We start from the raw sequence: 17,034 nt of genomic DNA, 5'->3' as shown, positions 1-17,034 counted from the left end.
AAGAATTTTGATCGGGAGATTTTTTTGTGGGGGGGGGGGGGTGGAGCGCAGGGGAGGGGGCCTAGTTGCCCTTCAATCTTTTTGGTCCCTTAAAAAGGACAATAGAACTTTTAATTTCGGTTCGAATGAGCCCTCTCAAGATATTTTAGGACCACTGGGTTGATATGATCACACTTGGAAAAAAAATATATATAACAAATAATCACGCATCCGTGATCTTATTTGTTCCAAAAATAAAAAATTCCACATTTTTTCAGATAGGAGCTTGAAACCTCTACAGTAAGGTCTTCTGATTCGCGGAATCTGAAGGTGTGATTTTCATTAGGATTCTATGACTTTTATGGGGCAATTCCTCCATTTTTCGAAAAGCAGGGACATTTTCTCAGGCTCGTAGCCGTTAATGAGTTAGACTAAACTTAATGAAACTTATATATTTGAAACCAGCATAATGAGCTGATTCTTTTTTTATATCTATCGGTATCAAAATTCTTTTTTTAGAGCTTCGGTTACAATTGAGTCAGGTCGCTCCTTACAGTGTACAAGTGTACAACTTTATAGTGTACAAGTTAAAAAATTATACATTTTGTTTACAACTTATTTTGGTGCAAGTTCAGTAAATGAATAAATAAATAAAAAACAACAAGCAGCTCGTTCTTTCTTGTTTTTCCAAAATTTTAAATGCTTACCTGGCATTCCTGCAAATCCAGGCTCTCCTCTTTCCCCCTTCAGGCCATCTACACCATCTCTTCCATCCACACCTAAAATTTCATGGAGTTTAGCAATGTCAACTTTATACTGACAATGGGTATGTGGAGGTAAATATGCGAGTGAATACGGATGTTACTTAACACGATTTTCCGTAGATCAAAGATGTTATTTTACAACGATTAAGGCCCACTCGCAAACAGATTTACTGGTACCGATTAAGCTAACGCTAACTTGAGCCAATCAGAGTTTTCAATGGAATATTCAGCCAATCAGAAAAACCTATGAAAAATCTGATTGTCTCAAATTAGTCCTTGCTGAATGTCGGCATTAGTAATATCACATTGTGAATGGGCCTTTGAGAATAAAATACGCTTGATCACAATTATGTATGTACATAGAATGATTATCGCGTACGATTATTTTTTCTTGATATTCTTGATAGTGGCCTTCTTTTCCGAGTAATTATGACGTCGTTGGCATGAAAAACTTTTTTTTTTAAATTAAGACCCTAAACGAATTTTCTAACTCTTGACCTATCTAAATCGTGTTTTCCCAACGGAAAACGATAATATACTAATTTTCAGAAAAATTATAGCACCATTTTCGGGGAAAAATTACAGATAAATAAATTAATATGCATATACACATTTTATGTTCGTTCAATTATACAGTCTCACCGACATGTTTCCTGGTGACTCATGTCGCCCCAACTCTGTCAGGGATAAAATTACACTTTCGTTTGAAAGTGGGTAAAGCATTTACTAGCATTGATGGAACTGGCTACCTCATCAAAATCCTTCTACGGTCACTAGGGGACTTGCAAGATCATCGCTAGAGGTTGTAGGAATTGTAAATGTGATGTTTGGACTAAACATTTCAAGACTAGGTTCTGCACGAACACATAGCGAAAAATTAGATAAATATTAGTCATCCTTCTTCAAAGTCCCCATGGTCAGAGATATAAAGAAGGGAAAAATAAGAAGTTACAAAATGAATAAAAATTCATCCACCGTCCATATAGTAAAATCTTAAGTGACCATGTCTTAAGTGGCAAATCATAAGTGGGAATATGTATGGTGAGGATTTTATCCCCGACGGAAAAAAAATCAACCCTAGCTAGTGTACCTATTTTAATAAAGACAACAAAAATGCTTCAATATTGTTATAAAAATATCGCAAACTACTGCAACAGAGGCACACACTTCTTGCAACCTAAGTTTGTTGGCGGACGTACAATTTATCTGTGTCTATAATTCGTATATGTTTTTCCTTTTTATTATTAAGTATTCTTATAACACTGTCTTTCTATTTACTATTATAGTACCAATAACATATATAATGACGGTAAAAACTTCAAATAATATATTAATTAAATATAAAGTCCTAATTAAAAGTATTTATCCGTTATTAGATATATTACTCCATTTTAGTTCTTTCTGAATCACTGGCAGATATTCAATTACAAAGTAATTATAAAACACTTAAAGTAAAAATCCAAGGATAATCTATCAAATTATGCAAATTGAAAAATCTATATGAAAGAGCGAAAAAGAGACTATCATGTTACAGCAAAGAAAACCACAACAATCTTAAGGCAGTGCTTCAGCATAATAAATAAATAAATGTAAATCTAGCCGTCGAAAGATTGCATCTGTATTTAGAAACACGGCATAAGGGTGAAAATAGTCCTTGTGTTTTGAAGAATCTCTTCGGCATCGAAGAACCAAAATAGTGATCATATAGAACTTGACGACTTTTAAATCTTCTTGTTCTTGTTTTGAATCAACAGAGTTCCTGTGCTGTGAGGTGGTTTGAGGTCTTTGCTCTGTCACCACATTCCTCCCCCATCCCTATTCCCCGATGTAAATCCCTGCATGGACGGCCTAATAGTGGCATGGTACGGACTTTTCAGGAGTTTGGCTATCCAGAACCTTTGACTACAAAAAGTGCAGACGGGTGACTTTGAGGAGTGGCATCTCTCGAGGAAATTTACCCTAGTAAACGACGCAGCATTGCACAACTTGATTAATGGATAAATATTCCTGGTTTTGGTAGGCATTTTTAGTCTAAATAACCTCTTCAAAGCTATTTTGTTTATAATGGATTGCCTCCCCATTGTAGTATTATATTTGCAGGTGTGAATATACAGCGAGTCTAAGCTACACTGAGGCTTGAGTTTTCTTGTGCAGGAGGTCGACTCGTATTGATAAAATAGCATCACCAACTGCAGAAAACCATCTGTAATATGGTGAATCAGATTGGTTCAAGCATGCAAATCTGCGGTTCCATCCAATTCGGAAGTTCCGAGGACTTCTTGCAATCGGCTTCTAGCCTGGATTAAGCGCTTTGTGTAGACTTGAGAAGAAGTTATTAATCCATTGCTTTTCTTGAGGACATAATAATTTCAGTGATTTAAATAAGTCACTGAAATGAGCAAAAGTAGTGACACTGATAAATTTCATTAATACCTGCGGCTACAGGAACAAACAGACACGATCTCAGGTAGAAATATGATATTTTTATTAGGAGACTTTAATACCCAGGTTTGTACAGATAGGAAAAAATTGTATCACAGTTTAGGCAAATTTGCCATAGGGAATGGAATTAGCAGTGATAATAAACTGCCACAGTTTTGTATGAACAGTAATCTAAAATGGCCCATAATTTAACATGGTACTCGTATGATGATAAGACAACCAACCTTACAGATAATGTTATTTTAAGTCGAGGACTGGCAGGATCGATACATAGGAGTGTTGTTATTGATGTTAAAAGTAAAAATCACCGTAGTGTTTACGGTTAATTTAAGGCTGAAATTTAAGAAGGATAACTACCTTCCAATTCAATGGTAGTGCGGTCGATTGCTGCTCTGCTTAAGAATTGGGGACTTAAGGTTCGATGCAAGTAATTTCGAAAACCACACTGTCTTTCCATGACGATAAATAAAAATTCAAACAGGGTTAAATCTTTTTATTTATCCCTATTCGAACTTTTATTTATGGTTAAGGATCAATCCCCTTGGTCACTAAGTTGAGCGACAGGCTTACTTCCTGTCGTAACCACAGACCACCGCCCACTTGAAACCATCCTACGAAATCCACTTCAAAAAGCACCTGCCAGAGCTCAACGAATGATGCTTCAGATTCATCCCTATGACCTAGAGTTCAGTTACAGACCAGAGACAGAAATCGTAGTCGCAGACACTTTATTAAGGCTGCACCTACCTGACATCGACAAGAAGCTCCATAGAAAAATCGAGGTGTATGTCTACCAGATTGCACGCGTACTTCCTGTTAGCGATGCAAGACTTGAGGAAATACGACTTCATACCAAGGAAGATGAGCACCTGATTCATCTCAGAGAAGCCATACAAGGCGGTTGGCCCAACACCAGAAAGCAATGTGCTACAGATCTCTTTGCATACTGGAACCTTCAACACGAGCTGTCATACATGAATGGTATCATATTTAAACGCGAAAGGATGGTTATCCCAAGGAAGATGCGACCCCAAATCCTCAAGCAACTTCACGTCTCCCACCTTGGTATGGAAAAGACAAAGCAACGTGCCAGGATGCTCGTCTACTGGCCAAAGATGAATGGTGATATTGAAACGCTAATCACAAACTGTCCCACTTGCCAAAAACATAGCCGTAACAACCAGAAAGAGCCTCTCATGATCTCCCAGATTCCCTTAGTACCATGGCAGCAGGTAGCCTCAGACATATTTGATTGGAATGAAGCGAAATATCTTATAACAGTTGATTACCACAGCCGCTTCTTTGAAGTCGACCTGTTGAAAAACTTGACATCCAAAGAAGTCATCAGTAAACTAAAAGCACATTTTGCTCGACATGGGATCCCCACACCATCATCTCAGACAACGGAACACAATACTCATCTGCAGAGTTTGAATGGTTCGTCAAAGAATGGGGCATAAGGCACAAGACCTCCAGCCCTATCTACCCGTAGTCCAATGGACTGGTAGAAAAGGCTGTCCAAACTTGTAAGGACATCCTCACCAAGGCATGTGAAGGCGGAGATGACCCGTATCTGGGTCTACTGGAATACAGAAATACACCCGTAGACAACTACGCCGCCCCTGCACAACTGCTAATGAGCCGCCAACTACGCTCCACCTTACCCTGCACAGAAAAGCACCTGCGGAAGCAGGTGGTTCCAACTAAAAAGTACCTGCTGAAGCGGGAAGAGGCCCAGTTAAGACAGAAGCGATACTTTGACAAACATGCCAAGTCTAGAGCTGCACTCCACTCGGGGGACACAGTGACCTACCAGAAACAAACTGATGGCCAGTGGAGCACCGCCAGCATCATAGCACCAGCAGCACGCCCTAGATCGTACCATATCGAAACCGAAGCTGGAACAATTCTACAGAGGAATCGGAAACACATATCAAATGCACAGCCATCGACACAAGTACAGAACAGACGTAGTCCAGGAAAATGCACTGTAAGCGATGCAGTTACTCCTACTGTGATCCCCCCAGCGTTGGACCTAACTCGTGCAGACGAAACACCGTTTACTGCATCATCAGACATTCCCTCACTTGACAGAACAGCCCTACTCCGTACTACCAGTACCCAAGCCCACCCAAGGAGGGAGTACCAGTGGTTATGCCAGTAACTAAATCAAGGTACGGGAGGCAGAGTAAGCCACCAATCAAACTGAACTTGTGAACTTACCAACAAAATCTCAAAAGAAGAGAAGTTGAAGTCTGTGCATAGTGTATATAATACCCGGTGAGAAGTGAGCCAAGCACCTTCTCTCTAGTGTGTGTTAAGTCAGTGCTATATAAGGAATTCTCTTGTTTGTTTTGTGTCCGTACAAAGTGAAGAGAAGCGAGCCTAGCGCCTTCTCTTGGAGACGTTAGTAATAGTACTAACAGTTGGGTCTCCACTGCGAGTAAGTGATAAGAATCTATAGCTATAGATGGAATGACTGGACAATAAATGAGCTAAATAAGAAGATTTTAAATTATAAAAAATGGCGGAAAATATCGATTACCAAAGGATAAAAAGAGAGCTGGCAGAAGTTTTTAAAACTGATTCGGTGACTAAGAATAGACTTATTATAGAGGAAGAAAAGATTAACCGGTTGGATATAAAATCTTTTGCTTCAAGTTGTAATTTTCTTGTGAGTATTGGTGATTCTTTGTATTTCTGTGATTACTTTACCATATTATACTTTAGACAATCGTGATTGCAGCTGAATGCTTCAGTTGCCTGACCAGGGTTTACCTGGTCCCACCCAAAATTTCCATCCCCCTTACTCTCAACCTCTAATTGGAATTCTCCCTAATGGACAAAGTGTAACAATATATACGCCAGGAGATCTCCAGAGAAGCTCAACTCAACCAATTGTTACTGCAAGCCATAACTCAATCCCGCCACCCCAAAGTTATATTATACGTCCCACCTACCCAAGCTACTCCATCCCGACCTCAAACAAATTTTCTGCACTCAATGAAGAGAGTTATCCAGCATTACCCTCTTATGACAGTGATGAAGAGCTCAGAACATCTGTAAATCCAATGGAAATAGAAGGTATCATAACGCATGAAAATGGATCAGTATTACCAAGACTAGGACAGAATCCAAACATTGGTATAAAAAGGAGAGATTTGTCCCCAGATAGTGAAAATGGTGTAAATACAAAGTGTAAACAAAGGAAAGCTGCAGCACCTCAAGCAGAATACACTAACAAGGATACACCAAGCTTGCCAGAGCAAGAACAGTATAAAGTGTTAATAGAAATCATAATTGCAGAAAATGGGAAAACATTTCCCCCTGATCATGAAATAGCAAAGTCAATCCAGACAACATTGAAAAATTCAAAATTTGAGCTTGAAGTAAAGAAAGAAAGAAAGAATATGTTCTTATATCTACAAGGGGAGAATGATAGTGAAAATATTCTTTCCATTAGCACACTCTGCAACATATCTGTAATAACTAAACGAATACAACCTACAGTAAGAGGAATAATTAAAGGTATCCCTCTTAACCTAACCATAGAGGAAATCAAGGAAAGCTTACAATCTCCTACAGCGGTACAAGACGCTATAAGGCAGAAGAGATATAATAAAGAATCCAAAAAACTTGAAGACAGTCTTGCTATATTAGTTGTATTTGAGGGTAGGACCCTACCACCAAATGTTTGGTGCTTTGGAAGAAAGAGGGAGGTATACCAGTACTATCGCAGAGTACTTCAGTGTCACAAGTGCCAGAAATATGGACACACTCAAAAAGAATGCAGAGCTAAAGAGTCAGTCTGTTTGAGGTGCTCAGAGAAACACCAATCAGGCCAGTGCCCACTGAAAACAATAGACCCAGCAATTAGACAAAAATCATATTCATGTGCCAATTGTGGTGGAAGCCACTCATCAACATCCAACTTATGCCCAGTAAGACAACAAAACCAAGGAATCCTTCAAGTGGCCGAAAAATATCAAATAGGATTCCGTATGGCACAGGTAGCCTATAAAAGCTATGCAGACGTTCTAAATAAGAAGAGATTTCATAATAATAAGTTTAATCAGACTGCACCAAACCAAACTACTGAAAGACTCATTACATCATCAAAAACAGAAGTAGCTGAAAGGTTAGTAATTGGTCTACTTTGCAGCCCAGATCTTATAAATTTATCAAGCCTAAGCTTACCAGCTCGAATTGAAAAACTCTGCAAATTGGTAAAAGAATTAAATTTTGGGGACCTTAATGAACAAAAGATTTCAAATGTCTGTTTACTTAATAGAGCCTCATTAGGTAACCACCATGGCCCTTAAAATACTGTCTTGGAATGCTCAATCTATAGGAAAGGAAAAAAAGGATATTATTCTTGACCACTGCCAGGAAAATTCTATAGATATAATATGTATCCAGGAAACTTGGCTACAACCCCATATGAGAATGAACTTTAGAAACTATAATGTCATCAGGAAAGACAGAACTAATGGCACCAAAGGAGGAGTAATTATTTGTTTAAAAAATAACATTCATTTTACTAGAATTGAGCCAAAAATCGAAGAAAACCCTCAATGGAATTTGGAAATTACTGGATGTAAAATTATTCAAGATAATGGCAGTTTTTTAAATATATTCAATGTATACAATGCCAATGGAAGCAATCCCACCGTTGGAGACATAATGAAAAAACTACACCAATTGATCCCAAGTAATGAGGACCTAATTATAGTGGGTGATTTCAATGCCCACAGTAAAGTATGGTGTAAGTGCGATTTGATTAACCCATCTGGAAGAAGCTTGGAAAAGTTGCTGCTTGATACCAACATATGCCTGATAACACCAAAAGGACTACCCACCAGATGTAATCCCCTTTCTCAAATTAGAACTACAATTGACCTGATTATGACCAGTCCTAACATAGCAGGTATGACATCCATTTGTATCCCATCTGATACTTTACTATTTAGTGACCATTCTCCTATCCATTTGGCAATAGAGTCTAATAGACAAACCAATAGTAGATCATTTTCAGCAAGTCATGGTAACAGATTCAGGTTCCAGGTAAAAAGGGCTAACTGGTCCCATTTTAAATACAATTTAAATCTAATTCCCATAAAAAATATCTTGACTACAGATACCTTTATTGATGACAAAATCCTCCTATTTCAGAATAAACTATTAGAAATTGCAAAGACGTCTATGCCATTTACTGCAAGCACTAATAAGAGGGTAAAAAGCAGCATTTGGTGGAACAGAGAGTGTGAAGAGTCAAAAAAGGAATATAAGAAACAAAGCAGAATATATTCGGCTGCAACTACTTTATCTAATCTGATTCAAATGAAAAAATCATATGCAAAATTTAAAAAATCAGTTTCAGCTGCAAAAAATAAAAGCATCAAAGATTTTATGGAGCACCTTGATTTCAAAACTCCAGCAAACAAAGTCTATTCCTTTGTAAGACACATGATGAACAAGCCCTCTCCAAAAAGTAATAACCCTCCTATGATTTACAACAACATTCCTCTTCTCACTGAAGCACAAAGAGCTGAAGCAAGCTTAGAGTTCCTCAGCCAAACTATGGGTAAAATGGATCATGATACAACTGGAATCATTTGCCAAAACTCAAAGATCAACAGACTCTCCAGAAGAGAACTACATGAGCCATACAATAAGCCATTTACACTAGCAGAAATACAACATGTTATATCTTATCTTCCAAAAACTGCTCCGGGATCTGACATGATATTTCCTCAGTTTATTTCCAATCTCAATGATGAGTGGATATCATGCCTGCTTGACTTAATCAACCAAGCATGGGATATTGGCTATTTCCCAAAAATATGGAAAACAGCAACTTCAATAATGATTCCTAAAGCCAGTAAAGATAGCTCAAAGATTGAAAATCACCGCTTTATAACACTTTTGCCTGTTTTGGGCAAAGTGTATGAAAGACTTATTAAAAGGAGATTGAATTGGGAAATAGAAAAAAGAAAGTTCCTCAAAGACGTCCAGTGTGGCTTTAGGAAGAATAGAAGTACCATTGACAACCTGGTGTGTTTCCAACGAGATGCCACTTATGCTATTCAGAACCAGCTAATAATGATTGCAGTATTTTTAGATATTGAAAGTGCCTTTGATTCTCTCACCCACAGACAAATTTTGAATGGTATTATTGAAAGTGGTATACGTGGAAGACTATTAAAATTTGTCAAGAGTTACCTGGAAGACCGGGAAATTCACATTAGAGTAGGAAATACCATATCTACCAGCACATTGAAGGTCAAAAGGGGTGTGCCACAGGGCTCAGCACTAGGACCTGATCTATATAACATCGGCGTGTATGATATACCACTAGATGATGGGACATCCAGAGCAAGCATATTTGCAGATGATAAAGTCTTTTGGGTCACAGGAAGAACCATCAGTGAGGTCACTAAAAGCATAAAAGCTGTATTGCAACAACTAGAGAATTGGGCAGCCAGTATTGACATCAATTTTTCTTTACATAAAACCAAAGGTATGCTTATAACTAGAAAAACTGCTATAAGTGCTCCAACATTGACTTTAGGAGGTAGAAAAATTGACTATGTTAATCAAATGAAGTTTTTAGGCTGTATTATTGATAGAAATCTAAATTGGAATCCTCACATAGAATACACCAAAGCAGCATGCATCAGAAGACTAAATGTTATGAAATCATTAACAAGGTCCTCTTGGGGTAGTAGAGCAAAATTCCAGATTGAATTTTACCAAAAGTATATTCGATCAAAGCTTGAATATGCTGCAGCAATTTATCAATCAGCTCCACAATCAACCCTTAAAAGACTAGACACAATCCAGAATGCAGCTCTGAGGATTTCCTTTGGAGCAAGGAACACAACACCAATTCCATTCCTGCTATCAGAAAGTGGCCTAGAAGACCTTGAAACAAGAAGAAGTACTACAGTATTAAAATATATCAAGAAACTATGGGCAGCTGACAGAACACATCCAGTAAAATCAAGAATAGTAAAACCAGGTATCTTTATCACAGATAACAGCCAAAAGAAACGCAATCAGAAAAATATTTTTGAGAAAGCCATTGAACTCTGCTCTCAATTTGATTACTGTTTAAAAATAACAGATATGCTAAAGGTCCCAGAAAACAGGCCATTACCTCCTTGGGAACAGAGTCATCTTGAGTGTGTAAATAATATTGGTGAAGTATCCTGGTTCAATCTTGCAATCAGCTTTAGATTACACATGGCCAACTTATATAGCGACTTTGTACATATATATACAGATGGATCAAAAATTCAACATGACACACCAGTTGGGGCTGCATTTGTAATCCCTAAGCTGCAAATTACAAATCAATTTAAGTTACCAGTTGAAACATCTGTATTCCAAGCAGAAGTTATTGCCATTAAGAAAGCCTTGGAATATATAGGAACCAATCTTCAAAACTATCCAAAGATAGTTATATGTTCAGATTCTAAAGCCTCTATTGATGCCATTATTAATGCAAATAGAAATAGGATGTCCATAATGGAAGTAATTGCTTGTTACTCTATGTTTACATCTGTCTGCAAAAATCACAAAGTAATTCTACAATGGGTACCAGCTCATGTTGGGATTGATGGTAATGAAAGAGCAGACAGAGCTGCAAAGCAGGCCACAAAAATGACAGGCCCCTTTACTGAATGTGATTCTCCCATGGAAGTTAAGATGATTGACAAAGTAATAAAGAATCTAGATAAATTTTCTTTTGAGGAAAACCGGAATTTGTCAGGCAACTATTTTGTCACCAGCAAAACCACAAGGAGGCATGAATTAAAAATATACGACAAATTAACAAGAAAAGAGGGAGTTATTTTGTTTCGGCTAAGATCCCAACATGCAGGGGTTCAATCCTATCGTGCAAGATTTTTTGGAGAGGATGAAAATTGCAGATGTTGTAACAACGAAGAGACAATTGCACATGTTCTTCTAGATTGTGATAATTATCAACATCAAAGACAAAGTTTTGTAAAGTTCCTTACTCAGAATTCTATGCAATGTAATATAAATCTTCTTTTGGGTGGAGTGGCTGACGAAAAACTTAGTATACAAATCTTTCGACTAGTAGTTCAGTTTCTACAAAATATAGGAGTAGACAAGAAGATATAAACTAGTGTGTTACTTAAACCTGTTAAATGATGTGTATCAAGGCGAGACAATATTAGTGAAATGTTTAATTACTGTTGACCAATTTTAGCTTTGGGAGGCAAATCCGCCTTCCCTTGTATTTTCAACCTTCCAGGATGATTTATTTAGAACCATTGAATGAGGACCTAAGTGACATCTGCAGTCAAGAAAGGTCCGAAATCTGCTGCTGCTGCATAGACTTATTATATGCTTTTCTCTAGTAGTGACTTGCTAGGCTATAAAATAGAAATACTTCAGAGCAGGATCATTATTTCCCTGAGGATTAGCCTAGCAAAACAATTCATCTTACCTTAATCCAACTGAGAGCTTTAAGGTCTTCCAGACCTCTAGTGCTGTTGGGTTTATGACTGCACTGCTTCTTCTCCCACTCCTTGTCAAGTTGGTTTTCAAAGGACTGGATGGAGAGAGTAGCCTACTGACAGTTTATTCCAGTGGTTTTTGACTCTTCTTGAAAAGAATGACTGGGGGATTCTTGATTGGGAGCTTGATATGAGGTTGATGTAAGACTTCTTGTTCATTTTGTTGCTTGTCTCTGTACATTTTTGATGAGCCTCACATCTTGTTGATAAACAAGACCAGCAAGACACATGTCAAAATTGAGGTGGGGTCTGACAAAAGCTTTATTTAGCCTAGTTTTATAAATATAGATACCTGTCTGCTATTAACTGTCCATTTTAATAATCCAAGACCAGGGCTTGCATTGGGAAACATCCTGCTGAACATGGCCATGAAATTTAAACTTATCCTCAATGATGACACCAAGATCCCTTTCTTCTGTTCTGCTCTCTAATTGCTCTCTTACTTTTGCTTTGGGGTTATAAATTGTGCAGTTAGCCATTGGGTTATTAGGTCCAAAGTATAATGTCAAGCATTTGCCTATGTTGAATTGGAGAAGCCAGTCTTGGGCCCAATCTTGTTGCTCATCTATGTCATGCTGGTTGCTTTGGGGGTATTCAATACCAAAGAGTTTTGGATCATCAGAAAACAATTGCTTGTCATTGTTTATATGGTTGAATATTTCATTGATGTACAGCAGAAAAACAGTTGGACCCAGTACATTACCCTGTGGTACTCTGTTCATTACTTTGGCCTTGTCATAGTATATTGACTGGTCAACTGTAGCAAATAAGCAAACTTTCTGCTTGTGATTTGTAAAAAATTTCATTAGCCAGTCTAGAACAGCCTGATTAATGCCAACAGTGGAAATTTTGGAGTGCAGTTGACTGTGAGAACCTTGTCAAATGCCTTGGTAAAGTCCAAAAACAGCAGGGCAACTGGATAGATCTGTGATTTCTTTGTATAACCCCAGAAAGTTTGTTTCAATTAATTTCCCTTACTGGAAGCCATGCTGCTTAGGTGAGAAGATCTTGTTGGTGGCCAAATACTTAAGGATTAAATCATTGACTATGCACTTGAATATTTTGACAACAACTGAGGTTAGGCTGATAATTTTAAGTTCACCTTAGGTAAGACATTTAGAGTCTAGTTCATACCCTCTTCTGAAATACGCAACATAACACCAATCTACTGGGTATCAGTGCAGAGTAGGGAGTCAAGGAAGAAACCTCATCAAATTTTAAAAGCAACTTAAAAAAAACCTTGGATTCTTATATAGGCCCTATGTCATTACTAATAGCACTATACTACACCCCCAACCCCAATAGTGTATGCATCTATATCACAAATTGTATGATAGATAAGATAAGTGTATTTTAAAGCCAAATATATTGCCATAAACAAAAGGCATAAATAGCATAAGTTTTGGTCAGCAATCATCATAAAACACTTAAATGAAACACTACATTAACCTAATAATAGTACTTAATACTTAAAAATACAGTCATTGAGAAGAACACTCAACACATAAATAAAACATTACATTTACTTTATACTGGGATTGTTTTATTTATATGGTTTTCATTTAACAAAATTTCCAGTTACTTTGCTATTCTACAAATAAACAGAAGCAATGTACTATGTAAGACACCTGGAAGTATCAACTCATTATTTCCAAATATCCCTTTCCTGATTGTAGAGAGCCCCTGGCACTAGTTTAACCAATGCACTAAATAATCCTCTTTAACTCTGCAAAGCAGGCAAGTATATCTGTCTTCATTGGAACATCTTTCTTTAGAATATCTTTTAAATTTTGCACTAATTGGCTGGCAGTTAGTCCTGAGCTGCATCCACACTGTCAAATATCAAGCTGGTAAATTCAGTTTAAGGTTGAACTCCTGCCCATAAACCACTTTATCATCATTATAAAATTTTAATGTTTCTAATTTTTTATCTCCTCACTCCATTTTTGAATCATTTGATTCTCTAGTACTATCTTAATCTTATTCTCCCAATTTGTATTTATGTCTATTGGTCCTCTACACTCATTCCAAACAAAAGAAAACCCTGTTTTGTCAAAAATGTCTTATTTTTATTGGCCATGATCTTTTTTTCCCCTGTGAGAGGAAATCTTCATAAGCTGCCTGAAGCAACCTGTCACTTAGAAACTGGACAACTATCAACCAAAACTTAATAATTGAGACTAGTCTTTAATTTTTAGTGGCTATATACCTAGTTTGCCATTTAAAAACTGGGAATGAGTTGTTATATGCAGCCCAAACAATCTCTTAAAGTACCCTAATTGAATACTCTTTACCTGAGCTGCTTTCTCATGCCCTCAAATCTCTGCAATGTAGAATGGGCATTATTCTTGATAAAAGACCCTTTTTTGTAACAATAGGTTTTTTATTCTCATTACATAGAAGTGTACACACCTGTTGGTTAATTAGTTTTCCAACATTTCAAAGCAGAAATAAAAAAATAAAGACTTTTTCAAAACCAAACAGTTGGTTGATACTAGACCTTGGTTGGTTGATATAAACCTTTGGTTTGTTTTGTTTTGGAGCTCACCTGGGTACTCTAATGCTGATTTCATAATCTTGACACAACTCAGTCCCTTCATGAAAAAGTGGATGAAAAATAGCCTCACTCCTCTCTCTCTCTCTCATGTCTCTTAGCTCTGTTCTTGAGAATGTCAGCATAAGTGATGAAGTATACAAGATGTATAGTTTCTGATTGCAAAAATGTCAATAAATTTTATGACATACTAAAAACCTTTACTGACAGTAGCCACAGCTGCAACAAAACTGTATCTCTCAATAGCAGATAGCAAACAAAAAGCTTTGCCTGAACATTTAGAATCTGAATCAGGATGTTCTTGAATTTCCCTCATAGTCTTACAGATACTAATGAGCATCTCTTTAAATAAAATGATTGCTTTTAAGTGCTCTGCCCATCAAGTCTCATAAAATTTGTTCAGCCTTACACTTTTTGTCCTGGTGATAAGATTACTTGCTTGAACAAATTGTTTGAAAATTGCAGAGCATTTAGGTGAAGTTCTAGAGAAATTAATTAGTTCTTTCAATGTTCCTAGAAACTTTCTTATAACAGGCATGTTCCACAAATGACACACAGCTAAGTTTAAGGAGTGACTTGCATATGGGAAAAATTTCACATAGTATAACAGGCCAACATTGAAACCAGCCACTCATAAATGAAGCTCCATCATAACCATATCTCCTTAAGTATATTAATTGCTTCCCATTCTAACTAAGGTTGTATCAACCAACCAAGGTCTGCTATCAACCAACTGTTTGTTTTTGAGAAAGTATATACTTTTTTATGTCTGTTTTTAAATGATTGATGACTAAGTAATAAAAAGGGGTGTAGACTTGCATATAAACTCTGAAAAAGGACATGAATGATTTGTATGAAGTTCAACAACCTTAGGAGCCTGAGGTCATAACAGCATTTGGCTTACTTGGCAGCAGCCTACCATTCTTTCCAACTGTATTTTCACAAAACAAACTTCTCATGTGGAGATCATTGCAACTTACGTACTTGTTGTTCATGCATTACTCTATATTAATGGGATTAAGATCCATATTGAATTTGGTTAGCCTTCAAGACAGTATTGTTTTAAATTTTACTTTATAAAGTAAATAAATCATTCAGTTTTTATCCTCATCACAACAAGATTTACAGCATACATTATCCTTTTGTATTACTTAAGATCTATAAGAATGTTGACCCTACCTGACAAGTTTCCAATTTTAATTTTTTTTTTTGGGGGGGGGGTGTCTAATTTATCCCCCCTGGATTTACTCCTGCTGTCACCATCCTGGCTGTGTGGTAAGGGCTCTGACCCAGGAGGGGGGGTGGTGTCACTGTGAAGCCTGGATAAGAAAATGGTAAAGGGGGTCTTTATAAAGAATCTAGTGCTGTAACTTTTGTGGCACACACTGCTCATCCCTGATTTCTAGAAGATCTCTTCTCAAAGAGCGCTATAGTCTCTCAACACACTTGGTATATATGTTCATATTCTCTAAGCCAACAAACCCTTTCAGAAGAAGATCCTGGAATATACCACCTATTAAATTCTTAATATCGACTTAATCTCTTGGCCATTCACATCACCCACTAAAACGTAATCATGTTCCCTCATAGGATAAAAAACATCTCTGGGCTATGCGCTCCCTCCTGAAGATCTACACAATCACCTTCCAAATTATTTAGGTAATCAGGCCATGAATCAGCTTCCAGAACAACCTGGTTATTAACATTTCCCTTTCCACTATCATTCTTTATAAATAAATAAATAAATATATATTGGAAAAAACCCGTCACAATTGAACAAAAGACGGATAAAAAACAAAAGAGAAGAAAACGCACATACAAAACACAACGAAACTTCTTGAAATGAAAATAATCACGAAGGAACTATAATACAACTATGTAAGAATGGCGGTCCACTGGTGGTTACTCGCTTCTACTCTATCACGGTACTTTTCAAGACACGCTTCCACCGCAGTAAATGGGTCAGGTACTGAATACCGCCTCGTTAGGTAAGAATTACTTGTTCTTAATGGCATCTCAAGTAGGAACTTGAGGTACCTGAAGAATATTCTTCTTATAGTTACTTTATTCGAATTTGTAAGTAATTTCCAGAACGGCGAAACGTAAAGAACATGGGGTAAGGCAACAGCAACAAATATTTGTGCACGCAGCGACCTATTTAGATTACGCTTGGAGGAAACCGAAGCTCCATAAGCTGACCTGATCTTCTTCTCGATGTGCTTTACAAGCAGTGCTCGTGTATGCTGAAGAGTTTCACCGATCGGCAGACCCAGGTATACAATTGACTTAGAGGGCATGACCACCTGTGACCCTAGTTGGATTTCGGGTTGAGAGGCATTCCAGTTAAATAACAGTACTTCACATTTTGTCACATTAAAACTCAACCCAATTTCATCATACTCCATCTCCAAAATTTTAAAGTTAGATTCCAAAGAAGACAAAATTCTTGAAAAGTTTAGAAGGTCATCTGCAAACCCAACTAGGGACACGTCAATGCCTTTAAAAATACAGCAAGGGGCCACTTTTGACTGGGCCGTCGATATGCTGTTGTTGAACAGATCAGGTGATGATACGGCTCCCTGTTTTATACCTTTCTTCACCACAGCAAACCTACGACTTAATTTACCTGACAGTTTAATACGGACCTTGAGCCTACTATACATGTCGTTCAAGGGTTTGACAATAGCACGGTCAACTCCGGACTTTCTCAGCTCAACCATATTCTGAGAATGGATACCCGAATCAA

General features: G+C 37.3%; 2 protein-coding genes across 3 annotated transcripts in view; both read left to right on the top strand.

Moving 5' to 3' along the window:
• The window catches only part of LOC136029163 (uncharacterized), a 902,097-nt gene that overhangs the window by 675,071 nt on the left and 209,992 nt on the right, over positions 1-17,034 (top strand). The window lies entirely within an intron of this gene.
• The window catches only part of LOC136029112 (gastrula zinc finger protein XlCGF7.1-like), a gene marked incomplete at its 5' end in the record, with an annotated part of 52,899 nt that continues 38,708 nt past the window's right edge, over positions 2,844-17,034 (top strand). Inside the window, 1 exon segment of the mRNA XM_065707189.1 lies at positions 2,844-3,210.

This window comes from Artemia franciscana, chromosome 1 (assembly GCF_032884065.1).
Source record: "Artemia franciscana chromosome 1, ASM3288406v1, whole genome shotgun sequence".
In the NCBI taxonomy this organism is placed as follows: domain Eukaryota; kingdom Metazoa; phylum Arthropoda; class Branchiopoda; order Anostraca; family Artemiidae; genus Artemia; species Artemia franciscana.
This window is presented reverse-complemented; position numbering and strand designations above follow the sequence as displayed.